The 15,000-nt window shown below is 41.4% G+C and overlaps 1 long non-coding RNA gene across 2 annotated transcripts in view; it reads right to left on the bottom strand.

Moving 5' to 3' along the window:
• Window positions 1-1,915: 1,915 nt before the first annotated feature.
• Window positions 1,916-15,000, bottom strand: part of LOC137785317 (uncharacterized) — a 13,432-nt gene continuing 347 nt past the window's right edge. The window contains exons 1-3 of one of the 2 annotated variants that reach the window (XR_011077491.1): window positions 14,834-15,000; window positions 9,469-9,866; window positions 1,916-2,305 (exon numbers count right to left, since the gene is read on the bottom strand). The exon at window positions 14,834-15,000 is cut by the window's right edge and continues 347 nt beyond it. This is a non-coding gene — a long non-coding RNA (uncharacterized lncRNA). Of the gene's footprint in view, window positions 2,306-9,468; window positions 9,867-12,607; window positions 13,091-14,833 lie in introns of those variants that run through there. The other variant, XR_011077492.1, reaches the window with a different exon arrangement.

The following is a 15,000-nucleotide window of genomic DNA, read 5'->3' as shown; positions in this document are numbered from 1 at the left end:
TGTTTATTATGTTCACACTGAAAAATAAAGAAGTTTCTAAAAAGGCACATTGATTTAAAGTTTTCATAATATGAGTTTTTATTTTACTTAAAATAAAATTCTTTATATTTGAGTTTTAAAGCCAAATGTTCTTAAAGAAAAATAAATGAATAAAGATGAATAATAACTTTAAAGAAGCTTCACATGAATTGATGAAAATGTTAAAGAGATAACTTCTATTGTTCATAAATAAATGTTCAGAAATATTATTCATCTAAAACAAAGAAATAATAATTTAGTGAAAAACAAGATTGTGTGTATTAATAACTGCAGTGTGTGTGTCTGTATGTGTGTTAGTGTGTGTGTGTTAGTGTGTGGCGTGTCTATGTTTATGTGTGTGTGTGTGTGTGTATGTGTGTGTGTGTGTGTATGTGTGTCTGTGTGTGTGTGTGTGTATGTGTGTGTGTGTGTGTATGTGTGTATGTGTGTGTGTGTGTGTATGTGTGTGTGTGTGTGTGTGTGTGTGTGTGTGTGTGTGTGTGTCTGTGTGTATGTGTGTGTGTGTATGTGTGTTTAATGTATTAATATATTAAAATCATTTAAGGTAGAAACAGTTTTAGTTTTTCTTTATGAATTCAATTGATTAAATTATTATTATTTATACTTATTAATTTAGTGTGTGTGTGTGTGTGTGTGTGTGTGTGTGTGTGTGTGTGTGTGTGTGTGTGTGTGTGTGTATGTGCATGTGTGTCTGTGTGTGTGTGTGTGTGTGTGTGTGTGTGTGTGTGTGTGTATGTATGTGTGTGTGTGTGTGTGTGTGTGTGTGTGTGTGTGTGTGTGTGTGTGTGTGTGTGTGTGTGTGTTACCAGGCACAAGGGTCAGATTCAGATTGTACATCTGAGGGTAAAAATATGGAGTGATGATGTCATAACTGGTTATGACATCATCGAGGGTGGAGTCTGCGTCAGGACATCCTGGCAGACACACACACACACACACACACACACACACACACACACACACACACACACACACACACACACACAGCTTCATATGTCGGTGCAGAGCTCAGTAACAACGTGTGCGTCTGTTTCCTCGCTTTGCTGTAAAAATATTGTAAATCATTTTGGACCAAAATTATAAATAACACCTAAAATAGCTTAATAATGGATTTACATTTATTTGTATTTATTTCTTTTGCCTTTAAATGATATTGTGAACGACAAAAGAGCAGATTGAGAAAACTTCAAAATAATTTATTCATATGTTTGTCCACAAATCAAAAAAGTTATGACCAACAGTTTAATAAAAGAGGACGTGAACGATGATGAATTAAAGAAAGAGGAGATACTGGTATATATATATATATATATATATATATATATATATATATATATATATATATATATATATACTGTAAAATGATCACACAATGAAAATAAAATTTAAAGCAATGTGAATAAAACTGTCAGAAGACATTGTCCTTTGGATGGGAACACTTATTATTATTATTATTACTATTATTATTATTATTATTATTATTATTATTATTACTATATGCTCCTGTTTTGCAAAGAAGGCCATCAGCCAATCAGAGGCAGAGTTTCATTGATGTCGGGAAGAAAGAATCAAAGTAACATGAATAACCTGCAGCTGAGAGTTACAGCTGCTCCTGCATGAGATGAGAGGGTGAGACCAGAGGGTGAGATGAGAGGGTGAGATGAGAGGGTGAGACCAGAGGGTGAGACTAGAGGGTGAGACCAGAGGGTGAGATGAGAGGGTGAGACCAGAGGGTGAGATGAGAGGGTGAGACCAGAGGGTGAGATGAGAGGGTGAGATGAGAGGGTGAGACCAGAGGGTGAGATGAGAGGGTGAGATGAGAGGGTGAGATGAGAGGGTGAGACCAGAGGGTGAGATGAGAGGGTGAGATGAGAGGGTGAGACCAGAGGGTGAGATGAGAGGGTGAGATGAGAGGGTGAGACCAGAGGGTGAGATGAGAGGGTGAGACTAGAGGGTGAGACGAGAGGGTGAGACGAGAGGGTGAGACTAAAAGGTGAGACTAGAGGGTGAGACTAGAGGGTGAGATGAGAGGGTGAGACTAGAGGGTGATTGCTACACATCGTTGCTGTTGAGCCGTCTGTGAAGCGACGGCCAAGCGATCGCAGTAGCTACATGTAGCTGCTAGCATCATTTAGCTGTTAGCACCATGTAGCTGCTAGCATCATGAAGCTGCTAGCATCATGTAGCTGCTAGCATCATACCTGCCGTCCTAGTGGGAACTGACGCGTTGTCGTCGCTTCGGGTTGTGGAACCGACACGCTGGCTCCTGTGAGCAGAAAGCAAAAAAAACAGGACAACATTTTATGTAAAAAGTGTTTTTTTGCCATTTTTGTGATTGAAATATCATATTTAACGTACATATGATCAACTCTACGACTCCATGAACACTTCATTGTATTATTTTGTGCTCACCTGGTGAGCTCACCTGTAACAAATCAATGCACCGCTTCATGAAGTCAACACTAACACAATCAGAACTGGATTTGAAGATGCTGGTGAAACATTTTGCATATCTTCTGTTTTTCCATCAGTGAAACGATGGTTTATTAAACCGGACATGGACTCAGACTAAATGGAGCTTACGTGGGCTCTGAACCCGCTGAACCCACGAGCATGGAGCTGGAACCATCAGCCCGACGGCTCTTTGTTCAGCACAAAGATTCAACAACAACATCTGCAGCATTAAAATATTAAAATATGCTGCTGATGTTTGTGAATGAAGCCGAGAAGAGCTTCACTTTACAGGAAACACTGTGATTCAGATGAGAGGGTGAGATGAGAGGGTGAGACTAGAGGGTGAGACTAGAGGGTGAGACTAGAGGGTGAGATGAGAGGGTGAGACTAGAGGGTGAGACTAGAGGGTGAGACTAGAGGGTGAGATGAGAGGGTGAGACTAGAGGGTGAGACTAGAGGGTGAGATGAGAGGGTGAGACTAGAGGGTGAGACTAGAGGGTGAGATGAGAGGGTGAGACTAGAGGGTGAGACTAGAGGGTGAGACTAGAGGGTGAGACTAGAGGGTGAGACTAGAGGGTGAGACTAGAGGGTGAGATGAGAGGGTGAGACTAGAGGGTGAGACTATTGGGTGAGATGAGAGGGTGAGACTAGAGGGTGAGACTAGAGGGTGAGACTAGAGGGTGAGATGAGAGGGTGAGACTAGAGGGTGAGACTAGAGGGTGAGACGAGAGGGTGAGACTAGAGGGTGAGATGAGAGGGTGAGACTAGAGGGTGAGACTAGAGGGTGAGACTAGAGGGTGAGACTAGAGGGTGAGACTAGAGGGTGAGATGAGAGGGTGAGACGAGAGGGTGAGACTAGAGGGTGAGATGAGAGGGTGAGACCAGAGGGTGAGATGAGAGGGTGAGACTAGAGGGTGAGACTAGAGGGTGAGATGAGAGGGTGAGACTAGAGGGTGAGACTAGAGGGTGAGATGAGAGGGTGAGACTAGAGGGTGAGACTAGAGGGTGAGACTAGAGGGTGAGATGAGAGGGTGAGACTAGAGGGTGAGACTAGAGGGTGAGACGAGAGGGTGAGACTAGAGGGTGAGACTAGAGGGTGAGACTAGAGGGTGAGATGAGAGGGTGAGACGAGAGGGTGAGACTAGAGGGTGAGACTAGAGGGTGAGACTAGAGGGTGAGACTAGAGGGTGAGATGAGAGGGTGAGACGAGAGGGTGAGACTAGAGGGTGAGATGAGAGGGTGAGACTAGAGGGTGAGATGAGAGGGTGAGACTAGAGGGTGAGACTAGAGGGTGAGACTAGAGGGTGAGACTAGAGGGTGAGTAATCCACCTGAAGTTCTCTTCTCCTGAAAGTATGAAAACATCTATTTCTACATCGTTCATGAGGTGAATATAGTACTTTTTACTCCATCTCATAGATAAAGTACTTTTTACTCCATCTCATAGATAAAGTACTTTTTACTCCATCTCATAGATAAAGTACTTTTTACTGCATCTCAGAGATAAAGTACTTTTTACTCCATCTCATAGATAAAGTACTTTTTACTGCATCTCAGAGATAGATAAAGTACTTTTTTTTAGAGGAGGATGAAGACGAGTGAGGGAGAGACAGATGAGGGAGGAGATGAAGATGAAGACGAGTGAGGAGAGGAAGATGAGGGAGGAGAGGAAGATGAAGACGAGTGAGGAGAGGAAGATGAAGACGAGTGAGGGAGAGACAGATGAGGGTAGAGATGAAGAATCACAAGTGAGGCAGAAACTTAGAAACAGGAAAAGAACAAGTTGGGGATCGCAGAGAAAACAAGAAAAAAGGAAAGCAAGAAATGATTTTTAAAATATCCAAACAGGGAAGTGGATGATGAAGGCGAGTGGATGATGAAGACGAGTGGATGATGAAGGCGAGTGGATGATGAAGGCGAGTGGATGATGAAGGCGAGTGGATCCGATGAGAGTGAATTCTCTATAAGTAAATAAATGAGCTCACTAGCTGCCCTCCAGCTGTTCTCATACGTTCCTGAACCAGGAAGTAGGAACACTGCAAAAAATAACGGACGGGGAGTCGAACAAAAACGCTCCTTCACCCAGAAAACAAGCCGATTCATTTCTCACAGAACTTCTGTAATCCACCCGAAGAAAACTGGAACCTGGAGCGTCAATCAGACACCGTTTAGGAAAGATTAGTATGAAGGAAGACCTGTGTCTTTTTTACCCCGGCAAATTTCTTGTCTGGAAGTAAATTATCTCCAAATCTTTGCTCTCAAAAAAAGAATTGCTCTCCAAAAAAAATAAAAAAATTCTCCGTCAAAAAAACAATAAATTGCTGTTCAAAAAAAAAAAGTGCTTCCCAAAATAAATAAAAAATTGCTCTCTCTCTCTCTCTCTCTCAAAAAAAAATTGCTCTCCAAAATAAAAACAAATTGCTCTCAAGAGAAAAAAACAACAACTTTGCTCTCAATCCCAAAAGTTCCAAGGGGGTAGTGGCCGTAGTGGGCGGGGCCTGTGCTGCTGGATGAGTTTCTATTGGTGGGCTCTGGCTCACTCACACGAACAGGAGGTCACGTGAGACACTGAGGTGAGATGACGTCATGCTGCTCTGTTGTCGATGTTAATTTAAATGCAGCATCACTTTGTCTTCATGTTGTTGTTGTCGTGGAGTCTCTTGTAAACAACATGGAGGCTGCTGTTGACATGCAGCCCCACTTCCTGCTGCATGTACCGTTAGCCCACAGCGGCTAACGGTACATGCACCTGATGCTATGTTAGCAGGTTAGCTACGCATGTATGATACAAGTTAAAATAACTCCTGTGAGTTTGGTTGTGTGTAAAACATGTGTGTAGCGCTGTAACATGTCAGTACTACAACTTCACCTCTCAGAGGAAGAAGCTTCATGAGCTTTCAATGGTTCCTCTCTTGTGTGAACGTCTTCATTCCAGTCACCTGAAGATCTGCACCATGTTGTGGAGACCTGGAACTGCTCTGAGGGAAACTTGTCTCATCAGCTTTGAGAAGCTAAAGAACCAGAGACACATTAGTAGAACCCCGTGTGACCCAGACGCTGGGAAAGGGTTATTTAGAGCAATTTTTTTTTTTTAGAGCAATTTTTTTTTTTTAGAGCAATTTTTACTTTTGAGAGCAAATTTTTTGTTGTAACTTTTTGGAGTTTTTTTTTTTTTTAAACGCAGTTTTCTTTCAAGCAATTTTTTTATTGCAAGTGAATTGTTTTTTTTTTAGAGCATTTTTTACAAACTGTGTGAAAAAAATGTGCTCGGGTAAGAAAGACAGAAATGTTCCTTCATAGATTAAGACTGAAAGAAAGATCTCAGTGAAACACAGTCGCGTCCTGTGAGGAAGAGTTTCAGTCACACTTTGTGTTCTTCGGTTCAAACGTGGAAAAGTTACGTATTTTGAGCCAAAAGGTTGTCTGCATGGGGCATGCTGGGTATTAAAATGGAGCTGCAGAGTCTCTGCAGATGAAGCTGGACGTCGTCGTCGTCGTCGACCGGCTGCGTTTCTTTTGTTTGCTCAACACGTTCTCGCTCACGAGGACGTCACCAGTTCTGACTCTTTGTTTAGTTCATGCATTCTTTAAATAAATGTGCTCATTTATTATTTTACGCTCGTCCGGTCTCCCGTCTGCACGACGCAGGCTTTGAGCCAGACAATACGACACGATATGAAAGGGTGTGATGTGATATACAATCTGATATAATATATGATACGATATGATATAATATAATATATAGAATATAATATGAACCATATGGGTTCCTGTATTTCGCTCCAGAGGATGGAAACACTTTGAAAGTGTCAGTTCACCCAAAATCAAATCAAAAGTTGTGTTTTCTTCTTTCAGGCTGTTAGATGCCGGCTGGAGGTGAAGGGGTTATGTTTCACTTGGTCAGAGCATTAAATACATATTTATTATAATAATATAATATTTAGTATAGAAAGCAAGAGCAAAGCGTTTCCGGTGCAGCGCTCTTTAATCTGGATTCATTGTGAAACATCTCACAGTAACCTTTATTATTCAAATGTAATTATTTAATGCTGCGAGCAACACAAACACCAGTTGCACGTTAGAGTACGACAACTTAAAAAATACTTTGAAGCAACAACAGCAAGAATAATAATAATAATAAATAATCAGCTGATGTTCTCCAAAGTAACCAAAGTACACAGAGACAATGGAGGGAAGGACGACACACACACACACACACACACACACACCCACACACACACACACACACCCACACACACACACACACAATGACATTTTTAAAATGAAAACAACATAACAATGTATAACAAAACAAATTTGTCCAGTTTAACAGAAAAAACTGCATCAAATATCAATATATATATATCAGTGTGTGTGTGTGTGTGTGTGTGTGTGTGTGTGTGTGTGTGTGTGTGTGTGTGTGTGTGTGTGTGAGTGTGTGTGTGTGTACAGGTTGGTCATATAAAACGTTGCTCAGCTAAAAATAAATAAAGGGAGCGAAAACCATCGAGCACTGAGTCACGACACACACACACACACACACACACACACACACACACACACACACACACACACACACACATATAGCCACAAGACAAACAGTAAACCCACGTATATATAAATAAATATATATTTATATATATATAAATATATATATATATAAATATATATTTATTTATATATATATAAATACATATATATATATATATATATATATAAATTAGTTTTTAATTTTTCAACATCTGAACTTGACATGAAGCATCACTCGTGTGTTTTCCACATGAAGGTAAATCTTAAATCACTTTTATGCCTCTAACATTATTAATAAAGTCATTTTTACATCATCCAGATTCATACCAGGTGAAATAAATTAATAAACTGTTAAATAAATGATGATGTGATGAATAAATAAATTTACTTATTGTTTACAGACACCTGGCCAAAGTTAATATAAGAAATATGGAAAAGTATATTTCTCCTATGAGCACGAGTCATATTCCAGAGCTTTAAACTGAAGTTATGATTCTGTCTGAAGAGAGTTTATTAAAGTGTTTTATCAATAAATACATTAGTTCATCTTTCAGACTCAGGTCTGAATGTTGTCTAAATGTTGTGTTGAATCTCTTTTGCTCTTTATTATTATGATCATGTGTTTTCTTCATGTGGAGCTTTTCATCATCTCTGTTTGCTCACGAGGAAGAATTTCACAAAGAAAACTGACTTTTCACTTTTTAAAATACTTTTTCAAAAACATCCAGACAGAAAAATGTTCCTGACTCGTCTGCAGTGAAGCTGCTTTATGAATTATGTTTCCATGAAGAGACATTTTGTTGTTTGAAGAGTCAACAAACTCTGAGAGAATAGAAGTTGAAGACTTTATTTAAAAGCACCTGCTTTCATCTTTCTTACAGACTTTATTTATTACATTTATTTACTAAACTAACCGAGTCGCTTTGTCGCTGTTTTATTTTTATGAAAACAAATTAAAAACACAACTTTCTGGGGAAGAGAGACGACGTGACACACAGCTGTGTTCAGGGAGCAGGTCATTGAACGCATCACGTGCTCAACAACGTCCTCCAGTGACGATCTGAGGTTGTTGGTTCAAGTCCAGACGAGAACCAAGTCAAAGGTTTGGTAACATCGAGCCGGTGGTTGAACTGGTTGAACCGGTTAAACTGGTTAAACTGGTTGAACCGGTTCAACCGGTTGAACCGGTTGAACCGGTTCAACCGGTTCAACCGGTTCAACCGGTTCAACCGGTTCAACCGGTTCAACCGGTTCAACCATTTAAACTGGTTCAACCGGTTGAACCGGTTCAACCGGTTGAACTGGTTGAACTGGTTGACCATGAAGTCTCTTCATCATCATCATCATCATCATCATCATCATCATCACCAGCATGACCACGGTCTCTTCATCATCATCATCACCAGAGACCATGAAGTCTCTTCATCATCATCATCACCAGAGACCATGAAGTCTCTTCATCATCATCATCATCATCATCTTCACCAGAGACCATGAAGTCTCTTCTTCATCATCATCATCATCACCAGAGACCATGAAGTCTCTTCTTCATCATCATCATCATCATCACCAGAGACCATGAAGTCTCTTCATCATCATCATCATCATCACCAGAGACCATGAAGTCTCTTCATCATCATCATCATCATCATCACCAGAGACCATGAAGTCTCTTCATCATCATCATCATCATCAGCAGAGACCATGAAGTCTCTTCATCATCATCAGAGACCATGAAGTCTCTTCATCATCATCAGAGACCATGAAGTCTCTTCATCATCATCATCATCAGAGACCATGAAGTCTCTTCATCATCATCATCATCATCATCATCATCAGAGACCATGAAGTCTCTTCATCATCATCATCATCAGCAGCAGCAGAGACCATGAAGTCTCTTCATCATCATCATCATCACCAGAGACCATGAAGTCTCTTCATCATCATCATCATCATCATCAGCAGAGACCATGAAGTCTCTTCATCATCATCATCATCATCATCAGCAGAGACCATGAAGTCTCTTCATCATCATCATCAGCAGCAGCAGCAGAGACCATGAAGTCTCTTCATCATCATCATCATCAGAGACCATGAAGTCTCTTCATCATCATCATCATCATCATCATCATCAGAGACCATGAAGTCTCTTCATCATCATCAGAGACGTCTGAGATGTTTCTCATCCTGACACAACGACATCTTCTCATCACAGTTCCACTGCAGGAAGTTCAGCTGCTTCAGTCCAGATGTGAAGCTGCTTCAGTCCAGATGTGAAGCTGCTTCAGTCCAGATGTGAAGCTGCTTCAGTCCAGATGTGAAGCTGCTTCAGTCCAGATGTGAAGCTGCTTCAGTCCAGATGTGAAGCTCCAGAGCAGGAAGCCAGAGAAGAGCCAAGAACCACCAAGCAGTTTATTTACATCAGAACTTTGAACCTTGAACTCACCGCGATGATGACGACCTGCTGTCACGAGGTCACTTCATCTGAGAGGATGTTCTTCATCTGAGAGGATGAGGATGTTCTTCATCTGAGAGGATGAGGATGTTCTTCATCTGAGAGGATGAGGATGTTCTTCATCTGAGAGGATGAGGATGTTCTTCATCTGAGAGGATGAGGATGTTCTTCATCTGAGAGGATGAGGATGTTCTTCATCTGAGAGGATGAGGATGTTCTTTATCTGAGAGGATGAGGATGTTCTTCATCTGAGAGGATGAGGATGTTCTTCATCTGAGAGGATGAGGATGTTCTTCATCTGAGAGGATGAGGATGTTCTTCATCTGAGAGGATGAGGATGTTCTTCAGAGATGTTTAGTGAAGCTTCTCAGACTTTACAGCGAATACATCTGTAAAAACACAGAAAAAACTTGTTTCATTGAAAATGTATACTCATTTGTTAAAGAGGTAAAATGTTCTCTGATTATCATTTGATTATCATATATATATATATATATATATATATATATATATATATATATATATATATATATATATATATATATATATATATATACTTTATCCTTTAAATGAGCTGTTGGCGACGTCCCAAAACAAACATTTCACCCTCTTGTTCTTATCTTTGGAGTCAATTTGATCCTATTCAATATTTAACGTCTCTAAATAAACATTAACATTTTTGTTTTGGGTTCATATTTCATGACTTTTCATGGTTTGATGTGAACAGCTGGAGAAACACAACATGAACATGATGACATGTTTTAATGTCCTGAACTCGTCTCTTCAGTGATCTTTTGGTCAAATTGTTTTTCTTCACTGTGTAAAACATCAGAAATATCAACAATTGTTTTGTTGTTTTGGATGATAATGAGGTCACTAAATCATGTGATGACATCACCTTCAGGAGGTTGCAGGGTCAGACTTCAGGAACAAGGCAGCAGCTATTCTGCTTTTCAGAATCATCTTTAATGTCCTGAACATTCTGGACTTAGAAACACGCCGTCGGTCAGAGGTCACAGGTCAGAGGTCACAGGTCAGAGGTCACAGGTCAGAGGTCACAGGTCGGTCACCTCGAGTCCTTTACACTCAGAAGGTAAGACGTCCTTCGCCTATGAAGGCCAATGAAAGGTGGTGTGAACGCTGTCCTTTAAAGTCAGGATTCAAACCCATTTGGAGCTTGTTGATGTTTGTGTGTCCTCCAGCACGAAGGATTCGTCCATAAACTCTACGCGCTGACGACTGTGAGGCCACAACCTGAAGCAGCTGCACACAAGCGAGAAAACACACAACCACCATTTAGCATCCGGTTGAGTCAACTCGATGAAGACGAGTCAGAGGAAGAAGCAGGAGGATCCTGTGAAACAGCACAGCTGCTGGAGGATGACCTCATTCTGTGCTGTTACCTTCACGCTCATCATCATCATCATCATCGTTATTGATCGTTATTTTTATTTGACTTGCATCGCTACTTATTTACTGCACATTTACTTGTTTTTTATATCCAAATTTTTATACTTTCACTTGTACAGTTAAATATTGCTTGTTGTTGTTGTTGTTGTTGTTGTGTTTTATGATGCACCCTCCGCCAAGACATATTCCTCGTTTGTAATAACTTATGTGGCAATAAAACATTTCTGATTCTGAGAACCATCAGGAGAGTTTCAGAGACGCACTAAACATACGAGCAGCTTCACACAAACATGACTGTTTACAACAACAACAACAACAACACTTTGCTCTTGAAATATTTTACATCTCACACTTTGCTCTTCCGTCACACACAGGAAGAAGAACCACGTACAACCCTGTTGTCCTGTTGTCCTGTTGTCCTGTTGTCCTGTTGTCTTGTTGTCTTGTTGTCGGTCTCTTTGGTGTAAATGTGTATTTGTATTTTTTGGTGTTTATTTTGTGTCTTTAGTGTTTAAATATACATCTAATTAGTTTGGTGTGATATTAAATATATTTCCAGGCTGCCATAAAAAAAGAAAACTGGCCAGAGACCTCAGATGAAAACCAGCCTCTGTCACAGTTAAAATAATAAATAAATATAAACAAATAAACTAATGAAGAAATAAACAAATAAACAAATGAACAAATGAACAAATGAAGAAATGAACAAATAAACAAATAAACAAATAAACAAATGAAGAAATAAACAAATGAAGAAATGAAGAAATAAACAAATGAACAAATGAAGAACTGAACAAATGAACAAATGAACAAATGAACAAATGAACAAATGAACAGATGAAGAAGTGAAGAAGTGGACAGATGAAGAAGTGAAGAAGTGGACAGATGAAGAAGTGAAGAAGTGGACAGATGAAGAAGTGAAGAAGTGGACAGATGAAGAAGTGAAGAAGTGGACAGATGAAGAAGTGAAGAAGTGGACAGATGAAGAAGTGAAGAAGTGGACAGATGAAGAAGTGAAGAAGTGGACAGGTGAAGAAGTGAAGAAGTGGACAGATGAAGAAGTGAAGAAGTGGACAGATGAAGAAGTGAAGAAGTGGACAGATGAAGAAGTGAAGAAGTGGACAGATGAAGAAGTGAAGAAGTGGACAGATGAAGAAGTGAAGAAGTGGACAGATGAAGAAGTGAAGAAGTGGACAGATGAAGAAGTGAAGAAGTGGACAGATGAAGAAGTGAAGAAGTGGACAGATGAAGAAGTGAAGAAGTGGACAGGTGAAGAAGTGAAGAAGTGGACAGATGAAGAAGTGAAGAAGTGGACAGATGAAGAAGTGAAGAAGTGGACAGATGAAGAAGTGAAGAAGTGGACAGATGAAGAAGTGAAGAAGTGGACAGATGAAGAAGTGAAGAAGTGGACAGATGAAGAAGTGAAGAAGTGGACAGATGAAGAAGTGAAGAAGTGGACAGGTGAAGAAGTGAAGAAGTGGACAGATGAAGAAGTGAAGAAGTGGACAGATGAAGAAGTGAAGAAGTGGACAGATGAAGAAGTGAAGAAGTGGACAGATGAAGAAGTGAAGAAGTGGACAGATGAAGAAGTGAAGAACTGGACAGGTGAAGAAGTGAAGAAGTGGACGCTCCCTGCGTCACGGGGCTGAGGCTGAAGACGCGTCAGGATTCGGTCTGTTCAGGTTTACAGTGGAAAGGTTTTCAGTTCACCTGAACTCACGTTTCCTCACGCAGCTCTTCTGCTTTCAGACGTGTTTTACTCTTCAGAGAACAGCTGAGAGGCTTCATCATCCTCTTCATCCTCTTCATCCTCTTCATCCTCAGCTGTGAGAGACGGACCAGGACGTCTCCACGTCGCTCTTCAGCAGCTTTTCTGTCTGACGACAGCCGGCAGAGTTTTGTGTCTCATCCTGATAAATGAGGACGCTGCTTCACGCCGTTTAAACGTGGAGGCAAAAAATATCAGATTTATTTTTTAAATCTCAAAACCTGGACCAATAAAACATCTTCATCGCTGCAGGAAACACAGCGTGAGAACGAGGTTTAGAGAGAAATCATGAAGCTTCACTTGAGCCACAATAATATACTGTATATGATCATATACACAATGTTACACACAGCAACACACACAGCGTCACACTGTGTGTGATACACTGTGTGACACTGTGTATATGATCATATACACAATGTCACACACAGCAACACACACAATGTCACACTGTGTGTGATACACTGTGTGACATTGTGTATATGATCATATACACGATGTCACACTCAGTGTTACACACAATGTCACACTCAGTGTTACACACAATGTCACACTCAGTGTTACACACAGTGTTACACACAATGTCACACACAGTGTCACACACAGTGTTACACACAGCGTCACACACAGCGTCACACACAGTGTTACACACAGCGTCACACACAGCGTCACACACAGTGTTACACACAGCGTTACACACAGCGATGCAACACAGTGTTACACACAGCGTTACAGACAGCGTCACACACAGTGTCACACACAGTGTCACACACAGTGTCACACTCAGTGTCACACTCAGTGTCACACACAGTGTCACACACAGTGTCACACACAGTGTCACACACAGTGTTACACACAGTGTCACACTCAGTGTCACACTCAGTGTCACACACAGTGTTACACACAGCGTCACACACAGTGTCACACACAGTGTCACACACAGTGTTACACACAGTGTCACACTCAGTGTCACACACAGCGTCACACACAGTGTTACACACAGCGTCACACACAGCGTCACACACAGTGTTACACACAGTGTCACACACAGCGTCACACACAGTGTCACACACAGCGTCACACACAGTGTTACACACAGTGTCACACACAGTGTTACACACAGCGTTACACACAGCGATGCAACACAGTGTTACACACAGCGTCACACACAGTGTTACACACAGCGTCACACACAGTGTTACACACAGCGATGCAACACAACGCTCATTCGTAGTTCCAGAAAGCAACGCTTTACTTCTTCAACAAAAAATAACTAAGACAGCTCGACTTCTGTAAAATCAGCTGGTGTGTTTTTATACACACACACACACACACACACACACACACACACACACACACACACACACACACACACACACACACACACACACACACACACACGCTAAAACATCTCCAGCCTCCATTTTGTTGCAAAAGCACATGAGTGTGACTGTGATTACCACTTCCTGTCTCAGAAGCAGGTGAGAGGAGGAGCACCTGAACGCACCATCACGTGCAACGGGACGCCAAATAGCTGCAATGAAATGCCTCCAACCCGCTGCAGCCACGCTCAGCACTCCTTCATAAAACGATGATTAATAATCAGCAGAAAACTTTCAGGTGTTTGAAACACAAACGCGCTGGTTCAACAGAAGAGGAGACACAACAGTCACGTGTCACATGACGTGATGACGGGGCGGGTTCCTGCTTCAGTGTCAGAAAACGCAGTGACGTGTGTCGGTGTGAGTCGTGACGTCATGCACGGTGAAGATGCAGCGAAGCAGGAGTCTGAATACCGGGAGACACTGAGATGTCGCCGGGTCACCTCATAGGCCAGATTAGGATTAAGATGATGACTGTAAGGCATGAGGGATATTACGTCATACTCACAGGCCTCCTGCGCATCACACAGGAATATTACTAAGATCAGATTGTTCCTGTTTTCACGCGTTTTCTTGGTTTCAGTGTTTCATGTTTTGGCCTCAAACCTTCAGGAGAACAAACCATCAGCGCGGAGAGAAACTTCCATCCAGCTGTTAATGAGCACGAACACGTGTTGGACATGAAGAGAGCGGCTGCGGCGCGAGAGAGCTGACGTCACGAGACGGACGCGAAATGCAATTTAAAGGGTGATTTGGGGGTTTGACGTCATCATCCAACACATCGCAGTTCAATTACCTTTGTCGGGATGAGGAAGAGGAGGAGGACAAGCTGGAGGAAGGCCGGCCGAACCTCTTCTCTCTCTGTGGACTTCTCGGTGAAAAGTCACCTGTTTCTTCTTCTTTTTGAGTTTTCTCCCTCCGGCGCACAGCTGGAGGCCACGGACACACACACACACACACACA

This window comes from Clinocottus analis, unplaced genomic scaffold (assembly GCF_023055335.1).
Source record: "Clinocottus analis isolate CAN_PGR_092001 unplaced genomic scaffold, fCliAna1.0.p SCAF_148, whole genome shotgun sequence".
In the NCBI taxonomy this organism is placed as follows: Eukaryota; Metazoa; Chordata; class Actinopteri; order Perciformes; family Cottidae; genus Clinocottus; species Clinocottus analis.
The sequence above is the reverse complement of the archived record's forward strand: the minus strand, read 5'-3'. Positions and strand labels throughout refer to the sequence as shown.